The 18,457-nt window shown below is 44.7% G+C and overlaps 1 protein-coding gene and 1 long non-coding RNA gene across 3 annotated transcripts in view; one reads left to right on the top strand and one right to left on the bottom strand.

The window, feature by feature from the left end:
• The window catches only part of LOC144696155 (uncharacterized), a 220,931-nt gene that overhangs the window by 43,647 nt on the left and 158,827 nt on the right, over positions 1 to 18,457 (top strand). The window lies entirely within an intron of this gene.
• On the bottom strand, positions 987 to 4,251 carry LOC144695429 (uncharacterized). 2 transcript variants are annotated; one of them, XR_013579969.1, is made up of 3 exons: positions 3,722 to 4,251; positions 3,227 to 3,364; positions 987 to 1,809 (listed from the first exon to the last, which is right to left on the bottom strand). It is a non-coding gene; the product is annotated as an uncharacterized LOC144695429 (long non-coding RNA). The 2 variants fall into 2 exon arrangements; XR_013579970.1 differs by having other exon boundaries at positions 987 to 1,766.

The raw sequence follows: 18,457 nt of genomic DNA, 5'->3' as shown, positions 1-18,457 counted from the left end.
GACTCTGTTGGAAGTGTTTGCGCATGGACATGGAGTGAGGAATGGACAGTACTTGGCATTGAAGCCACCTAGCCGAGCTCAAATAGCTTGCTGACACTCACTGTCCGATGAGCTACCTGGATCAGGTGCTTGTTACTGGACCTATTCTCTAGTACGAAACATTATCTTCAGGCTGTCTACAAGGCACGAGTCAGGAGTGTGATGGAATACTCCCCGCTTGTCTGGAAGAGTGCAGCTCCCACTATACTTAAGAAGCTGGACACTGTCCAGGACAAAGGAGCCCTCTTGACTGGCACCACATCCACAAACGTTCACTCCCTCCACCACCGACACACCACCTAGTAGCAGCAGTGTGTACCATCTACAAGATGCACTGCAGAAATTTACCAAGCCTCCTTAGATAGCACCTTCCCAAACCCACAGCCACTACCATCTAGAAGGACAAGGGCAGTAGATAGATTGGAACACCACCACCTGGAAGTTCCCCTCCAAGCCACTCATCATCCTGACATGGAAATATATCACCATTTCTTCACTGTCGCTGGGCCAAATCTTGGAACTCCCTTCCTAACAGCACTGTGGGTGTACCTACACCACATGGACTGCAGCGGTTCAAGAAGGCAACTCACCACTACCCTCTCAAGGGCAATTAGGGATGGGCAATAAATGCTGGCCCAGCCAGCGAAGCCCACATCCTGTGAATGAACTAAAATAAAAAATGAGAGTTGAGTGGAGGAAGCTCATTAATGTCATATTCAGTTAGGTGATGATTTAATTGTGTGCCTAGTTATGCAAACTATTAAAATGGTAGAAGTAATACAATAACAACCTATATTTATTTAGCATCTTTAACATAATGGATGTCTTTGCGATGTGAAGTTTATTATTATATGTATAGTCACCAATCATGAAAGTAAGATAAAAAATTTTATAAAAATAAGATGTTTGGCAACTGTGTGCAAATATTATTTGACCGATTCCTTTAGCAACTGTTTTTGTATGGTAGCAGCAAAAAAGAACAAATAGCAATTTTTAAGTCAGATATCCAGGCCAAAGTTTCTGGTATAACAGTGTGGATGTTTTATAGGCTGCCTATGAATATCTTCTGAGGCAGCGTTTGATGATGTGCTCCAGGGTCTAATAGAAACACCATAGTCGCATAATGGAGATACTTTAATCTCCACCTATGGAAAGGTGACAGTAACTATCATGACCGGTTCTGAGGTGGGTGATGGTTGTCCATCGTTTGTGAGGAATTGTTTGATCCTTCAGGTTGTACTGTGAGGTCATCTATCAAGAATCTATTTGATATGTCACAGCTCTTCCAAGCATCATGCATTGGTCATCAAGGCTGAGGGGAGTTCACGGAGGAGGGGCTTTGGCAACAGTCCAAAATGGCTGTCTAAATTACAGACAGTTTTGGTGATATGTTGGTGAAGTTGACCTAGATTGACATGTCTTTGTTGAGGTAGTGATTGTATTCTCTGGAGATATCTTATTCACAGTGTCGGGTTGATGGTGCGTTGTTTGCAACAACAGGCAGCCAGGTTACTGGTGTTAATAAAAGCATGCGGTGACAATTCCCATTGTAGAGTTTAGCTGGATAACAATAGTTTTGACATGTGGCCTTGATATTCCAGAGGACAGTATTCCGCTGTAGAGTATGAATGACACCAGAATGAGTGCTGCTGTCTGGAGGGTTGAGCATCTGCTCTCCATGTGGATCCTGTGAGTGTCTGGAACAGGTTGATCCTACTCCTGAGGTTCTGGAAAAAAATCTGCGCATCAGGGTGTGGTCAAGTGTGACTCCTAAATAGGAGAGGTTTTTGACACGGTTTATCTCAGCAATGCAAAAGGAGACTTTCAGAGCTCCTTCTCGGCTGGTAGTCTGTAAATTAAATGAAGTCACATAGCACAGAGGAAACCTCAATGGGGTTTGTGCTTTAAATAAGCAGTATAAGCAGTAGGAACCTCACCAAATTCAAGAGTTAAGTTTTCTAGCACTCCTTTTTGTCTTGGGTTCAATCTTACTGGAACAAGCTCAAACATGAGCATGCCTGGAGCTGTTTTGTGCGTGCATGTGATAAATTGCTTCAACATTCTTTCCAGAGCTGTATATATAATGTGATTTTGATTTACAACAGGGTGTATGATATATCAAAAAGAAATTCACATAAAGCAGGATATCCATGTCAATCATTGAAAAATCTTTGTCTGGGTTTATATATAATTAATGTTTCACTTATTTTGTAAAATGAATTATGTATCATGTAAGAAAAAGGAAAATCCTAAAAAGCATCCAGCAATATTCTGACTTTCTGAGTTTCATGAAAGTCCAGGCAAATAATGCTGCCTGGCATACAATAGTTCGAAGCTGAGTTTCAGCTTTCATCCACACCCCTACCTGGAGTGTGCAGCAGTGATGACTTATGTAAAATCATTAGCCTGGATTTTGCAGTCAGGGGCTGCTCGCGTTTGACCTCAAAAGCTGTCCAGAAAGTGATAGAGGTCATGGGCTTGGAAAGTGCTGTCGATGGAGCCTTGGTGGATTCCTGCAGTGCATCTTGTAGATGGTACACACTGCTGCTACTGTGTGTTAGTGGTGGAGGGTGTGAATGTTCATGGAAGTAGTGCCAATCAAGCAGGCTCCTTTGTCCTGGATGGTGTCGAGCTTCTTGAGTGTTGTGGGAGCTGCACTCATCCAGGCAAGTGGGGAGTATTCCATCACACTCCTGACTTGTGCCTTGTAGATGGTGGACAGGCTTTGGGGAGTCAGGAGGTGGGTTCCTAGTCTCTGACCTCTTCTTGTAGCCACAGTATTTATATGGCTAGTCCAGTTCAGTTTCTGGTCAATGGTAACCCCCAGGATGTTGATAGTGGGGGATTCAGCAATGGTAATGCCAGTTAATGTCATGGGGAGATGGATGGATCTCTCTTGTTGGAGATGGTCATTGCATTCTTACGCAGTGCGTCCTACATGTGACTCCAGAGCTATAGCAATGTGGCTGATTCCTACTTTCCCCTTGAGGCGGTTCAGCAAGCCACTCAGTGCTATCAAACTGCTACAGAAAAGTTGAATAAGAATAAAGCCATTTAAACACCAAAGGCACACTCTGCCTAGTCAATGCTGCAAAATCCTCTTCACTAACATCTGAAGACTTGTGCCAAAATTTGGAGAATTCTTCCACAGACTAATCAAGAAACATCCCGAAACAGTCATACTCACCCAGTCATAGGCTGAGGTCCTGTTCTGTGTATAACAGTTGGCTGATTCATCATCAACCGAGACAACTTTCTGCTCCAATGTCAGTAAATAGGAAGAGTTTGCTAACTTTCCTGATTGAGTCTATTCCTTCCAGTTATTCTGAAATCATTTAAAATAAGAAGCATGTAAACCTCATTGCGAAGTAACAAATAATCAAACATGGTGTTGCTCCTGTATCTTCTGTAAATATTTTCCACTTGCTCAGACCTGAGAAAATACCTGCTGACTAGATCCAGTCCTGCTGACATTTCAGCAGGTTACTTACAGAACTGCTTTTGACATTGTTTGAAGTTTCTTTAGTGGATGAAATATTCTACTTGGTAATAAGGACCAACAATAGAGAGAATGTAGGTGATGTGTATCTTGAGGCTTTGTGAGAGGGCGCAGAGCTTAATGCTAAAACTGTCAGAGGGGCCAGTTAAGTACTAAAGTGAAAATGTTAATTGAGGAACTGACCTTTTCAATAGTGCAGTTTGAGGGCTAAGCAGCAGGCGGCACACTCACTCTCCTGGGTTAAAGTGAATTCCTGGACTAACCTGTTCAAACGGCTGCAATGAAGAGAGAGAAACTTTTTCAGATGGCCAGACTTTGTTAGTAGCAATATGCAGATGAGCATGGCACCTGTTATATGTCCTAGCGCTAATATTTATTCCTCAACCAACTTAATCTTAAAACAGATTATCTGGTTATTTTCTTATTGCTTTCTTATTTCTTATTGTGAGATCTTGCTGTGTGGAAATTGGCTGTTGTATTTCCTCCATTACACCAGTGACTCCTTTGTTCAGGGACACTTTGGGACATTCTGAATGCAAGTCTTTCTTTGTAGAAATGATTATTACTCATAAACCTCCAAGCCAAATAAAGCATTTTTGTTTTGTGGTTTTTGAAGCTAAAAATGAGAAAGTACAAAGATTCACTTTTACATGTTCATTCATTTAGAGACTAAAATCAGACTTTTTTTTTTACTGTAGTCTGGTTTGTGGGTTGTGAATCCTACAATAGTGCTTCCAACAGGCATGGTCTCATGCCATCCCATTCTATCTTCTTCCATTGCTATACTATTTTCCTTCATTACAATCTGTTCTATGTTTCTCTCAAAGATCCTGTTTACTCAAAATCAACAAGTTTGTACTTAACAACTAAACAAAATAAAAATTAACAATTTCCAGACTGATGTACACAAAAAATAACAGCCACTGGCATATGACTAGCATGTTCCACAAGTAAAATTTGCCAAGGCTCCTTTGACAACACCTTCTAAACTGACAACTGCCACTGCCTAGAAGGACATGGGCAGTAGATAGATGAGGACACCACCACCAGCCCCAAGTTCCCCTCCAAGTCACTCATCATCCTGACTTGGAAACATATCACCGTTCCTTCACTGTCACTGAGTTAAAATCCTGGAACTCCCTCCCTAACAGCACTGTGGGTGTACCTACACCACATGGACTGCAGAGGTTCAAGAAGGCAGCTCACCACCACCTTCTCAAGGGCAATTATAGAAGTGAAGGTGTGGGTGGTGGCATTGGGGTTGGTGGTGGGCTGATGGCTGGTGGTGGTGTTGGCGGGTGCAAGGCTATGTGCTATTGAATGGTACTATAACGCTAACTTCAAGGTAAGGATGTGTCGGTTCAAACTGGTGAAGAGCAATTTGAACCCGACTCCTGGTGACTCCTTTTCTTTAATAATTTCAGGTGGAGTTCTAGTATGTTATCAACTGTGATTAAATGTATCCCTAGAGGTTTCATCACATGACTTGCCCCCACGCTCCAGCCATTAGCCAGCCAACACATCCATCCTTGTGACGTACTGTCTTCCTAAGGCCAACTGGAAAACAAAAAGACTCATTATCCAATTGGATAATGTCTAACTGTCATCCAACAGCCTTTTTCCCATTTTCAATATTTTTATATCTGATAAAGAGAAATGATCAAAGAGAATTTGAAAAAACTATCTTTTCTGATGATTTTTCTCCAGGTTACACACAGCAGTCTCCTGGAGATGGTTCTTTAATTGCTGGAGACTCCAGTCCAATCCTGGAGGGTCAGCAAGCCTCCGGTCTAGACCCAGTTTGTCTAATAAAACAAAAGAAATCAAAAAACAGGTTAGATCTCCGGGTAGCAAGTTACACGTGATGCTGAAATCTAACGACAAAAAAATAGCCAGGCCTGTTTCAACAGGCTCTGCTCTGCAGCTGAGTGGGGCAACTTGAATCACAGAATATTCCTGTTTCCTGTTAAATAAGGTCTTCAGTTACTGTCAGGCATCCCACTTGTAACAAAAGCTACGTCACTGAATGTGGACATACTCAAGTTTGATTTCACATCACTGAAACTGGTAACAATATAGATGTGACTGATGACCTGCTTAACAGCTGGGGGGAGAGGACCCCAACCCGCAGCCCCGGCTACATCACACCCCCAAGCTGAATGGATCGCCCCCTCCGACCACACCCCCTCAACCACACCCCCCTTGACTTTCCCAACCCTGTCCAATACTCCCCCCCCGCGACTTCATCCCGTGACTACACCTCCGACTTCACCCCGCTGACTTTCCCAATCCTGACCAAACACCACATCCCGACCACACCCCCCTGACTACATCCACCCTGACTACATCCACCCTGACTACATCCACCCTGACTACATCCACCCTGACTACATCCACCCTGACTACATCCACCCTGACTACATCCACCCTGACTACATCCACCCTGACTACATCCACCCTGACTAAATCCTCCCTGACTACATCCACCCTGACTACATCCACCCTGACTAAATCCTCCAGACTACACCACACTGACTACATCCCCCCCGACTACCCCCCACTGACTACACCCCCCAGACTACACCCCCCAGACTACACCCCCCAGACTACACCCCCCCCCGACTACACCCCCCCCCGACTACACCCCCCCCGACTACACCCCCCCCGACTACACCCCCCCGACTACACCCTCCCGACTACACCCCCCCGACTACACCCCACTGACTACACCCCCCCCGACTACCCCCCACTGACTACACCCCCCACTGACTACACCCCCCCGGCTACACCCCCCCAGACTACATCCCCCCCGACTACATCCACCCTGACTACACCCAACTGACTACATCCACCCTGACTACACCCCCCCGACTACACCCCACTGAATACATCCCCACGACTACACCCCACTGACTACACCCCACCGACTACACCCCACCGACTACACCCCACCGACTACACCCCCCCCCCGACTACACCCCCCCCCCCCGACTACATCCCCCCCCCCCCGACTACACCCCCCACCGACTACACCCCCCACCGACTACACCCCCCCCGACTACACCTCCCCCCCCCCGACTACACCCCCCCCCGACTACACCTCCCCCCGACTACACCTCCCCCCGACTACACCCCCCCCGACTACACCCCCCCCGACTACACCCCCCCTGACTACACCCCCCCCCCCGACTACACCCCCCCCCGACTACACCCCCCCCCCGACTACACCCCCCTCCGACTACACCCCCCTCCGACTACACCCCCCCCCGACTACACCCCCCCCCGACTACACCCCCCCCCGACTACACCCCCCCCGACTACACCCCCCCGACTACACCGCCCCCGACTACATCTCCTCGACTACTTCCCCCTGACCACAGCCCCTGATTATTTCCCCCCCACTCCCAACTACTCCTCCTGAGTAGAAAGCATTACCTGGATTTGAAGGCAGGAAACAGTGAGTGGAGTGGAATCCCATTCTGCCGCTCCACAGAAGCTCAGGCCCGTCATGTTTGATATGTGCCAGAGGTGACTCAGTTGCTCAATATCTATTTATAAAGTGTAACAAGTACAAAACATTCCCCGGTCTGTAATAACAATGACAAGGTGCACGTAGCTCCCTGAATCTTAGTAAAACATTCTAAGGTGCTTCAGAGGAGCATTCGCAAACAAAACTTGACACCAAGCTATATAGAACCATAGAAAAGTTATAGCACAGAAGGAAGCCATTCGGCCCATCTTGTCCATGCCATCCCGAGGACACCCAGGTGCCCTTTATCATCCCACCTTCCTGCACCCGGCCCATAACCCTGCAGCTTACAGCACTTAAGGTGCAGATCCAGGTACTTTTTAAAAGAGTTTATAGTTTCTGCCTCTACCACCAACATGGGCAGCGAATTCCAGACAGCCACTACCCTCTGCGTAAAAAAGTTCTTCCTGATGTCCCCCCTACACCTTCTGCCACTTATCTTGAATCTATGTTCCCTGGTTCTAGAATTCTAGAATAGGGAAACAATTTTATCCTGTCCACTCTATCTATTCCCCTCATAATTTTGTACACCTCAATCAAGTCACCTCTCAGCCTTCTTTGTTCTAAGGAAAATAACCCCAACCTATCCAATCTCTCCTCGTGGCTACACTTTTCTAACCCTGGCAACATTCTTGTAAACCTCCTCTGCACTCTCTCCAGAGCTATTACGTCCTTCCTGTAATGTGATGACCAGAACTGCACACAATACTCCAGTTGTGGCCTCAATAGTGGTTTATACAATTCCAACATTATGTCCTTTTATATTTTATACCTCTGCCAATGAAGGAGAGCATTCCATATGCCTTCTTTATAACCTTGTCTTTTTGAACTGCTGCCATCAGGGACCTGTGTACTTGTACGCCCAGATCTCTCACTTCATCTACCCCTCTTAGTATATTCCCATTTATTGTGTAATCCCTGTCACTGTTTGACCTCCCTGAATGTATGACCTCACACTTCTCTGTTAAAATCCATCTGCCACTTTACTGCCCACTCCACCAACCCATCTATATTGTTTTGGAGATTATGACTATCCTCTACACTATCCACTACTCGGCCAATCTTTGTGTCATCTGCAAATTTCTCCATCGTGCCCCTCACGTTCACGTCCAAATTGTTAATATATAACACAAACAGCAAGGGTCCGAACACCGAACCCTGTGGAACACCACTTGAGACAACTTTCCATTCACAAGGGCATCCATCGACCATTACCCTTTGTTCCCTGTTACAAAGCCAACCTTTTATCCAGTTTGCCACATTATCCTGAATCCCATGGGCTTTTACTTTCCTGACCAATCTGCCATGTGGGACCTTGTCAAATGCCTTGCTAAAATCCATGTACACAACATCTACTGCACTACCTTCATCAACCCTTGTCACTTCCTCAAAGAATTCAATCAAATTTGTGAGGCAAGACCTTCCTTTAGCAAATCCATGCTGACCATCCCTGACTAGTCCATGCCTTTCCACATGACAGTTAATCCTATCTCTCAGGATTGATTCTACTAATTTGCTCACCACCAATGTAAGACTAACTGGCCTATAATTGTTTGGCATTTCCTTTGATCCCTTTTTAAACAATGGAACTACGTTTGCATTTCTCCAGTCCTCCGGTACCTCCCCTGTATCTAGTGAAGATTGGAAAATCATCCTCAGAGCATCTGCTATCTCCTCCCTGACTTCCTTCAGCAGCCTCGGAAACAATCCATCTGGCCCTGGCGACTTATCCACTTTCAAGGATTTCAACCCTTCGAGTACTTCCTCTCTCTTTATGACTATCCCGTCTAATATCTCGCAGTGTTCCTCCTGGACTACTATATCTACGTCCTCCCTCTCCTTTGTAAACATGGAGACAAAATATTCACTCAAAACCCTTCCCACAGCCTCTGCATCTACACACAAGTTTCCATCTTCATCTCTGATAGGCCCCACTTTTTCCTTAACTATCCTTTTAGCATTAATGTATTGGTAAAACATCTTTGGGTTATCTTTAACTTTACTTGTTAATCTTTTTTCATGCCCTCTCTTTGATTTCCTTATTTCCTTTTTTACTTCATCCCTGCACTTCCTATATTCATTTAGGCTTTCTGCAGTGCTTAGCTCTTTGTGCCTTTCTTTTTCTGTTTGATCTTCCCCTGTATTCCTCTAGACAACCAAGGAGGTCTAGATGTGGCAGCACCACTCTTATTTTTGTAGGGGACATGTCTACTTTGTACAATTAGGATCTTGCTTTTTAGTGCTTCCCACTGATTTTCCACTGTTTTGTCCTCCAGCAGTGCTGTCCAGTCCACCTCAGCCAAGTCCCTTCTCATTTCTGCAAAATTTGCCTTCCCCCAGTTCAAGACTTTTACTCCTGCCTTATCTCTGTCCTTTTCCATGATAATGCTAAATCTAACTGAATTGTGATCACTGTCCCCGATATGGTCGCCAACTGTCACTTCACCCACTTGCCCTTCTTCGTTCCCCAAGACTAGGTCTAGAATTACATCTCCTCTCGTTGGGTTTGTCACTAATTGGTTGAAAAAAATTTCCTGGACACACTGCATGAGTTTTTCTCCCTCAGTGCCCCTTGTATTGTTTGAATCCCAGTTGATATTAGGATAGTTGAAGTCTCCTACTATTATTGCCCTCTTGTTCTTACAAGCAGAAATTTGCCTACATATTTGTTCTTCTATCTTCTTTTCACTGTTTGGGAGTCTGTAGTATACTCCCAGTAATGTGACTGCCCCTTTTTTATTTCTAAGCTCAATTCATAAAGCCTTGTTTGTTGATCCATTTAGTATATCATCCCTTCTCACAACTGGAATTGATTCTTTAACAATTAGTGCTACCCCCCTCCTTTTTTATCTCCTACTCTATCGTGTCTGAAGGCTCTATAACCAGAGATATTTAGCTGCCAGTTTTGTCCCTCCTTTAGCCAGGTCTTAAAGAAGGTATTAGGACAGGGACCAAAAGATCGGTCAAAGAGATAGTTTTAAGGAGCGTATTAAAGGAAGAAAGAGAATTAGAGAAGGGGAGAGGTTTAGACAGGGAGTTGCCAAACTTCGGGCCCAGGCAGCTGAAGATACAGCCGCCAGTGGTGGAATAAGTATAACTGGAGATGTTTAAGAGGCCAGAATTGGAGAATTGCAGGTATCTTGGCAGAGGGTGTAGGATTGAAGGAGGTTGCACAGATCGGGAGGGATGAGGCCATGGGGGGTTCAAAAATAAGGATGAAAATGTTAAATTTGAGACATTGTTGGACTGGGAGCCAATGTTGGTCAGTGAGCACAGGGCTGAGGGTGAACTGGACAGTGTGCCTTTTACAAATGTCTTCATGTGTGTTTCTCCAATCTCAGCGCATGGATTGTTTACACTTCAGTTTGATAAGACCAGGATAAAGCAATTTATACCTAGTACAGCAAGTGATCATAAAGAGTAACAGTTATGATCAGAGTCACTTATTTCAAATCTTATAATTTGTTCATTCATTTATCAAAGGTTTATTTATTTAAAAATCAACTTCTAGCCAGAGGCAATTGATCGATCATTACAATGTAAAATACAAAAAATCTTCGAAAAAACAGGGTACAATAATGTAGTGGTCATCAGATTAGGGCCTTTATGTTATCAGGGTTCAAAGTTTAACAGTCATTGTGTGGATGAGATATGGCATTGGACTATTCTTAAATCTTGTTGTTTTACATCTTAATTTAGCTAGTTGTTTATGTAATAATGGAAAATAATATACATGCTTCTCCACATCGTGCTTGATGAAAATAAAATTACTTTGAACTGTCCTCCTGGATCTTCTATCCCACCACAAACTCCGTACCCTTTCCACCAATCCCCCCCCACACACATACAACCCCCACCCCAGCCACTGCCTAGGGCTGAACCAGGCAGTTTGTAACCGTGTTGCCCTTATCAATCCCACACTGCCTCTCACTCCACATGTTCTCCAGCATAATAGGCAGCCTACATTTACCTCCTTAACACCACTCAATTCTGTCACTTCCTTGACCCATTTGTTGCTGAAATCTCATTGATATCTTTGTCACTTACAGGCTCGATTATTTCAATGCTCTCCTGGTTGCGTGCCACTCCTCCAAACATGAGTTGGACGAATATTCTTTCCTTCACCAAGTCCTGCTCCACAGTTATCCCTTTGCTTGCTGACCTTCTGTTGCTTCTAGTCTCCCAATATGTCCAATTTAAAATGCTCATCCTCATGTTCAAATCCCTTTAGGGTCACGCCTTTCCCTAACTCTGAAACTTGCTCCAAACTGAATACCCTTTGAGAACTCTGTTCTTCCAACTCTGATCTCTGATGCATCTGCCACTTCCTTCACCTTATCATTGGCAACTGGACCCTCAGCTGTCTTAGTCCTAAGCTCTGAAATTCCCTCCTGAACTTTCCACCTCCCCCACCTCCTTAAGACTTACCTCTTTGACCAATATTTCAGGCAACCTTCCTAACAGCTCCTTCTTTCACTTGGTGTCAATTTTGATCTGATTATGCTTCTATGAAACACCCCAGGATCTTTATTCTGTGTTAAAGCTGCTATATAAAGGTAAGTTGTTGTTGTTGAGCTAGCTGAGACAGGTGACATTAGGGACATAGTTGTCCAGAGCTAGGGAGGGGAACAAAATCCCTGTTGAAAAATTAACATTCATGGACTTTCCATGATCACAAGATCAGAATCAACTAACATTTCTTACAGTCAAATGGCCACTTCCTACATTTCTGAAGGATGGTCATGTAAGTGCCTCTTGGATGGGAGCTATCACTCATGGTACAGAATCCAGTGTCAGTCAATGGATAGCACCTTTAGGTGGGATTTTATATCTAAATGAGTGGACATGAGGGGGTTAAAAACCTTCTGCAATCACTGTAGAATCCATCCATATTACGCTGTCAGGCCGGATTGTTAATCGAACATGATATGCAGGCGTGGAAACCGGCCACACAGCCCCAAGCCTGTTCCACCATTCACAACTATCCTGGCTGAACCTCCTCACCAGCTTCATCTTGCTGCCCAATCCACATATCCCTGGATTCCTGTAGAGTCCAAATGTCTATTGATCTCAGTCTTGAATACACTCAACGACTGACATTCCTCAAATCCTCTGGGGTAAAGAATTCCAATGATTCACAAATGTCTGAGTGAAGAATTTGTTTTCATCTCAGTGCTAAATGGCCAGCCCCTTATCCTGAGACTGTGACCATGTGTTCTAGATTCTGCAGCAAGGGAAACATTCTCTCAGTGTTAACCATGTCAAGCTCTCCGTGAATTGTATACATTTCAACAACATCACTTATAATATTTCTAAATTCTGGAGAATAAAAGCCCATTCTACTTAATGCCCCCTGATAGGACTGCTCTCTTATCCCAGTAATATGTTTTAATGAGGTTAAGCTTCTTTAAGTGAGTCACTTACATTGGGAATGTTGTTACAGTTGTGTGCGTCAGTTATAGCTATTCATTGTGATTCTACATTCGTGCATGATCCATTACCATTAATCGGTGCTTCCTGACTGTGAGGAATAATTGTCAAGTTTATAGATCATAATTTATCTCATTAAAGCAACCTAAGACCTCACCATATCTTCCTACGGTCCTACTAAGACATGTCAAGAAATCCATTGAAATATTTTTGAGTGTAACAATTGAGACAACCATCGATCACAGCTTCTTTGTATTTTAACCCTCACACACATGCATAATAAAAGAATCCTAGTTGCGTTTGAGCCATGCAAGGAAGTGCCGGCATCTTAATTTAGGTATAGGGTGTTCCTGACCAAAGATGTTTTCATCATTATACCCAGCTTACTATTGCATTCAAAGCTGTGGCCCTCTGCTTCTCTTATCCACTTGAAAAGCAAAAAAAAAGTGTGTTAAATTTTCACATTGTAAAGGTGAAATATCAGAGACTGCACAAACGAAACCAAAGCCATTCAGCCATCCTGAGTATGTGGTTTTATATTTCTCTTATGTTACTGGTGTCTGATTGCACTGTCCAATGACTGGTCAGCACTAATGTGCCTGAATCTTCAACTAACCTATAGCAGATGAGTTTAAACATTAAAAGCCTGACAGGCATATATGACGAAGGCATGGAGATGGTCAAGGATAGTGACTGCGGGGGGATGGTGACCGCGGGGAGATAATGACCGCGGGGAGATAGTGACCACGGGGAGATAGTGACTGCGGGGGGGGATAGTGACCGCGGGGGGAGATAGTGACCGCGGGGGGAGATAGTGACCGCGGGGGGATAGTGACCGCGGGGGGAGATAGTGACCGCGGGGGGATAGTGACTGCGGGGGGATAGTGACCGCGGGGGGGATAGTGACTGCGGGGGGATAATGACTGCGGGGGGATAGTGACTGCGGGGAGATAGTGACTTGGCGGGGGGATAGTGACCGCGGGGGGATAGTGACAGCGGGGAGATAGTGACAGCGGGGGGATAGTGACTGCGGGGGGATAGTGACTGCGGGGGGATAGTGACTGCGGGGGGATAATGACTGCGGGGGGATAGTGACTGCGGGGAGATAGTGACTTGGCGGGGGGGGTGGGATAGTGACTGGGGGGGGCGATAGTGACTGGGGGGGGGGCGATAGTGACTGGGGGGGGCGATAGTGGTTGCGGGGAGATAGTGACCGCCGGGAGATAGTGACCGCGGGGGGATAGTGACCATGGGGGGATAGTGACCGCGGGGGGAGATAGTGACCGCGGGGGGAGATAGTGACCGCGGGGGGATAGTGACCGCGGGGAGATAGTGACTGCGGGGAGATAGTGACCGCGGGGGGGGATAGTGACCGCGGGGGGGGGGGGGGGGGGGGATAGTGACCGCGGGGGGATAGTGACCGCGGGGGGATAGTCGTTGCGGGGAGATAGTCGTTGCGGAGGGATAGTTGCTGTGTTCCATTTTTATCACTGTGACTGGTCAGTATTATTATTGTGCTGTTGAGAATTTTCAGTCCATGTTGCCCCAACATTTGAATTCAGAGTGTTAACATAGTTCAGGCTTATAAACCAGGAATTCATTAGCATAAACAGCAGATACTGTCAGTGTTCATGACAGATCCTTAAATGCAACACTTTACACTAATATTTTGGAATGTTTCAAAAATATAATCTTAAAATTAAGATTGCACAATTGAAACTGTCCACAGATGTTGATGATTAGAATATTGCAGCACACATATGGAGGCCTTTCAGCTCTAAACTGGATGCTTCTCTTTACCTGAAGGAAAAGCCTCAAGATTTTAACAGTCCTTGTTTCTTGCTAAGTGACTTTGCAGAGTCTTTACCAGGTTTGAAATCAAAGGTGTGTAGAATGTGGAAATGACACGATAATTCTACTCATAGTTAATGGAGATAATGACACTTACAGTGACAGCTCCAGCATCGTTTTATCTGGTGGGATGCAATTTAACCTTGAGGAGAGTGTCATAGGTGGGTGGAGGGATTATTTTCAATATGAGAAACATCCCCCCCCCTCCACCCTGCCCCTATTGCTGCTTTAGATGTATCCCCACATTGAGAGAGGCCAGTCTGAAAACATGTTTGGGAAACTCAGCTATGGGTCTCCATACCAAGAAGGACCAACTCAAATTTCCCTTTGACTTACCTGCCATTGAGGTGAGCAGATGTTCACATTTTCTTTGTTCTTGACTGTCTGTCCTGACCCGTGAATAAAAGACCGGTATTGGTTGGGATTCATACAAAACTCAACCAGCCTAGTGAAGAAGAGATGGAAGTCAGGGGCTGGGAAAATACAGGGCGGAGCCACGGCAAGATGGCTCCCTGACACATTGCTGCCGCCAGAGAACTTTCCCAGGATTGGGCTAGTAACAGGATATGCTGCACAGAGTTGGCAACCAATTATACCATCAAGGCTCCAGTTAGGGGCAATGTTGTGGCTTGCCAGAACTTATCCACTAGTGGAGCGGCTACACCCTCCCCCAACCCCACCCTGCCCCCCTCATGCTGAGACCACCAGTTTGTTGGAGGTAGCCGACTAGCAACAGGCCAAGGGTCTATCGGAACTGAACTGGAGGCTCCATCCCCCAATGACTGGGCCACAGGGAGGAAAGGCTGAAATTGAGGTTGTGTTGGATCTTGTGGAGAGGTTTACTCTACATTCTGATGTCCCTACAGGCTTAGGGAGTCTTCAGTGCAGCCTTTCAGTGTTGGCCTTGAGGGTGCCCCATGTTGAACTGCCCTCGTGGTCTCCTCTCCTGGTGGGGCTCCCAAGGCTCCAATGCTCTTGGCTCTCAGATTGTACCTGCGGCACCAGGACCCTACCCACCATCCTTAATAGGACAGTCAGTGGGAAGATGACAATTAGGAGGCTGCCTCCCAGAAAATTGTGTCACAATGATGCGCATGTGTGATATTAATCTTTGATTTCATCAGCTGATCAAACACATATTGAACAGCTTAAAAATATTGTTAAAAGACAAGCAAAGACACTGATTTAACAGTTCATCTGATGTCGGGTATTACAAGTTGTCCAGTTTCTGGAAGGTTCCACTGTGAATTACTATTCAGACACATTAAGACAGCTTCCTGTGGAATTTCACAGCTGCTGATGTCAAGAACTTCTTTAGAAGATTTACTGAAACCGTACTGGACCTCATCATTTGCATTTCTATAAAGCTACCTCTCAAGCAGAGACAGAAAGTCTACTGAGACAATAGCTATATGGAGGGTGTTTTTCCTGTCTCATCAAGCCGGGCGGTGGATCATTCAGGAGTTAATTGCTGGGACATTACAGAATCTAATCACCTAGGCCATAAAACAACAGCCATGGTCTGTCCAGACATGAGCTAATCAATTACCTTCTGAAAATCATTATGGAGAGAGAGGTCATGTGACTAGAATAACCATTTTTGAATGTCTTTTAATACAACACCCAAGCTGCTAAAGTAGAAGTCTGGTTGAACTCTGCCAATGGAGCAGTAACACAATTTCTCTCTTTCTCAAGTTCAAGACCCTATCTCTATTACATTTTTAAATTCCGCACAGAGTTAGAGAAATTTCAAGCTAAAAGAACATCAGGTGTAAAATTCATCAACTTTTGGAAAAGGTGGATTACATTTAAAAAAAAGACTGTCTCCAGAATTTGCAGTTTATATGGGCTTCAACTCCACTTCAAGGCCGTTGTGGAAAAGCCCTGCCCCAGCCACAGGTACCCACAAACAGTGAGCTCTCTATTTTTAACTTTTAGCATTGAATTTTAATTTGACCAGAAAGTAACTTCCTATTGTATGACTTGACTTGTAATTCTGCATTGTGTGTGTGTGTGTGTGTGGGGTGGGGTCGGGATGTGGGTTTACCTTTTTAAATCTCTTTATATCTTTAGCTGGGTGGGTTTTTAGCTCATTGAAAACTAACCCCATTTGTGTTTTAAACTCAAGAAAAAGAGAGGAAAAAACAAAAGCAGAAAGGGAGAGAGTAGAAGTTTTCCAAAGAAGACAGCAAGAAAGGGAGCTAAGACTATGTGAACTGCGTAGGGAGGTAGAGGTAGCTGAGGCAGGCTGGTGGATAATACTCCTGAAATGTCCAGGACACTCCAGAGAGGCTGAAAGGGCTGGAGAAAGCCAGCAGGGATCAGCCGAGGTGTGGGGAACCAAGAGAGATTCAGAAGTCCTAGTGGGGGGGAAAGAGAACCCGTGAAGGTTGGAGTGGCTAGGGAGACGCCACTTGAATTTAAAAAGGCCGAAGCCAGGCTAGTAGAAGTGAAATGGGCTAACATACTCAAAACTGGGAAAAGAATATTTCAGCAAGACACTGGAAGATACTGATTCCCTATATCCTGAAAAGTATCAATGCCTTCAGAAAGGAAGAGGAAGAATCAATGTGAAAAGTGAAAAATAGGTTAATAAGTCATAATCAGTTGAAAATCTGTTATCGATCAAAACTGATATTCCCCCACCTTAAGCAAAATTATGAAATATTCCAATGTGGAGCAGATTCAATTTGTTTTATGGTCTTTAGAACTTCCTTAGCTACCATTTCAGTCATTTTGCAGTGTTTGTGGTTGTCAATGGGAGGATTTAATGTCTCTGCCACAAGGTATAACATTATAACACAGCACAGAACAATGCTGCTCCCAGTTACTGCCTCTGGGTCCTACTCATATTTAATTACAATAGTTAGAATAATGACAGCTTTCTAAATATGTTTGAAAAATGTATCTTTCCAGGCTTCGGAATGTATACTTTAGAACTTGAATTATATCTTTGGGAGAGAAGAGTTTTAAAGTTATTTCCAACAACAACAACAACTTGTATTTACATCGTCACTAATAAAACATTCCCAGGCACTTCACAGGAGCATTCAAAAACAGAATATGAGGCTGAGCCACATAGGGTGATATTAGGTCAGACCACCAAAGGCTTAGTCAAACAAGTAGGTTTCAAGGAGTGTCTTAAAAGGAGGAAAGTGAGATGGAGGTGGAGAAAGAGCACAAGAGGCCAGAATTAGAGGAGTGCAGATATCTCGGAGGATTGTGGGGTTGGAGGAGATTAGAGAAATTGGGAAGGGGTGAGACCATTGAGGGATTTGAAAACAAGGATGAGAAATTTAAAATCAAGGCATTGCTTGACTGGAAGCCAGTCTAGGTCAGCGAGCACAGGGGGTGAGAGGAGAATGGGACTTGGTGTGAGTTAAAACACGGGCAGCAGAGTTTTGGATGACCTCAAGTTTATGAAGGGTGGAATATGGGAGAGCAGCCAGGAGTGCGTTGGAATATTCAAGTCTAGAGATAACAAAAGCATGGATGAGGGTTTCAACAGCGATAAGCTGAAGTAGGGACTAAGATGAGTGATGTTACAGAGGGGGAAATAAACTGCTTTTGTGGTCTTCACTTCACTTACATCTGGGGTTGTACAAAGTGAATCTGGGGCACACAAACTGTTTTTGGAGAGATCGGAACTAGGGACCATCGGCATAAGACAGTCACCGATAAATCCAATCGAGAATTCAGAAGAAACTTCTTTACCCAGAGAGTGATGAGAATGTGGAACTTGTTACCACAGTGAGTAGTTGAAGTGTATAACAGAGAGGCATTTAAAGATAAACACATGAGGGAGGAAGAAATCGAAGGATATGCTGTTCGGGTGAAGGCGAGCTTGTGTGGAGCACAAACACCAGCGCAAACCAGATGGGCTGAATGTCTGTTCCTGTAAATGTTTTGTAATGGTTCTTGTACGATGAAATGAGACAGAGAGACCATACCCGCCTCATTACTCAAGTGACTTTATCATTGAGTATTCATGTAAATAATGTCTGCTGAGAAGTAGATTTTATTCTGAGTTAAATTTTAAAAGAAATTTATCATGTGCTGGCTGGCATTCTTCTCATTGCTGCGAGATAAAACCCAGTAATGACTTGAAA

The sequence above is a fragment of the Cetorhinus maximus genome, chromosome 21 (genome assembly GCF_964194155.1).
Source record: "Cetorhinus maximus chromosome 21, sCetMax3.hap1.1, whole genome shotgun sequence".
Classification (NCBI taxonomy): Eukaryota; Metazoa; Chordata; class Chondrichthyes; order Lamniformes; family Cetorhinidae; genus Cetorhinus; species Cetorhinus maximus.
The sequence above is the reverse complement of the archived record's forward strand: the minus strand, read 5'-3'. Positions and strand labels throughout refer to the sequence as shown.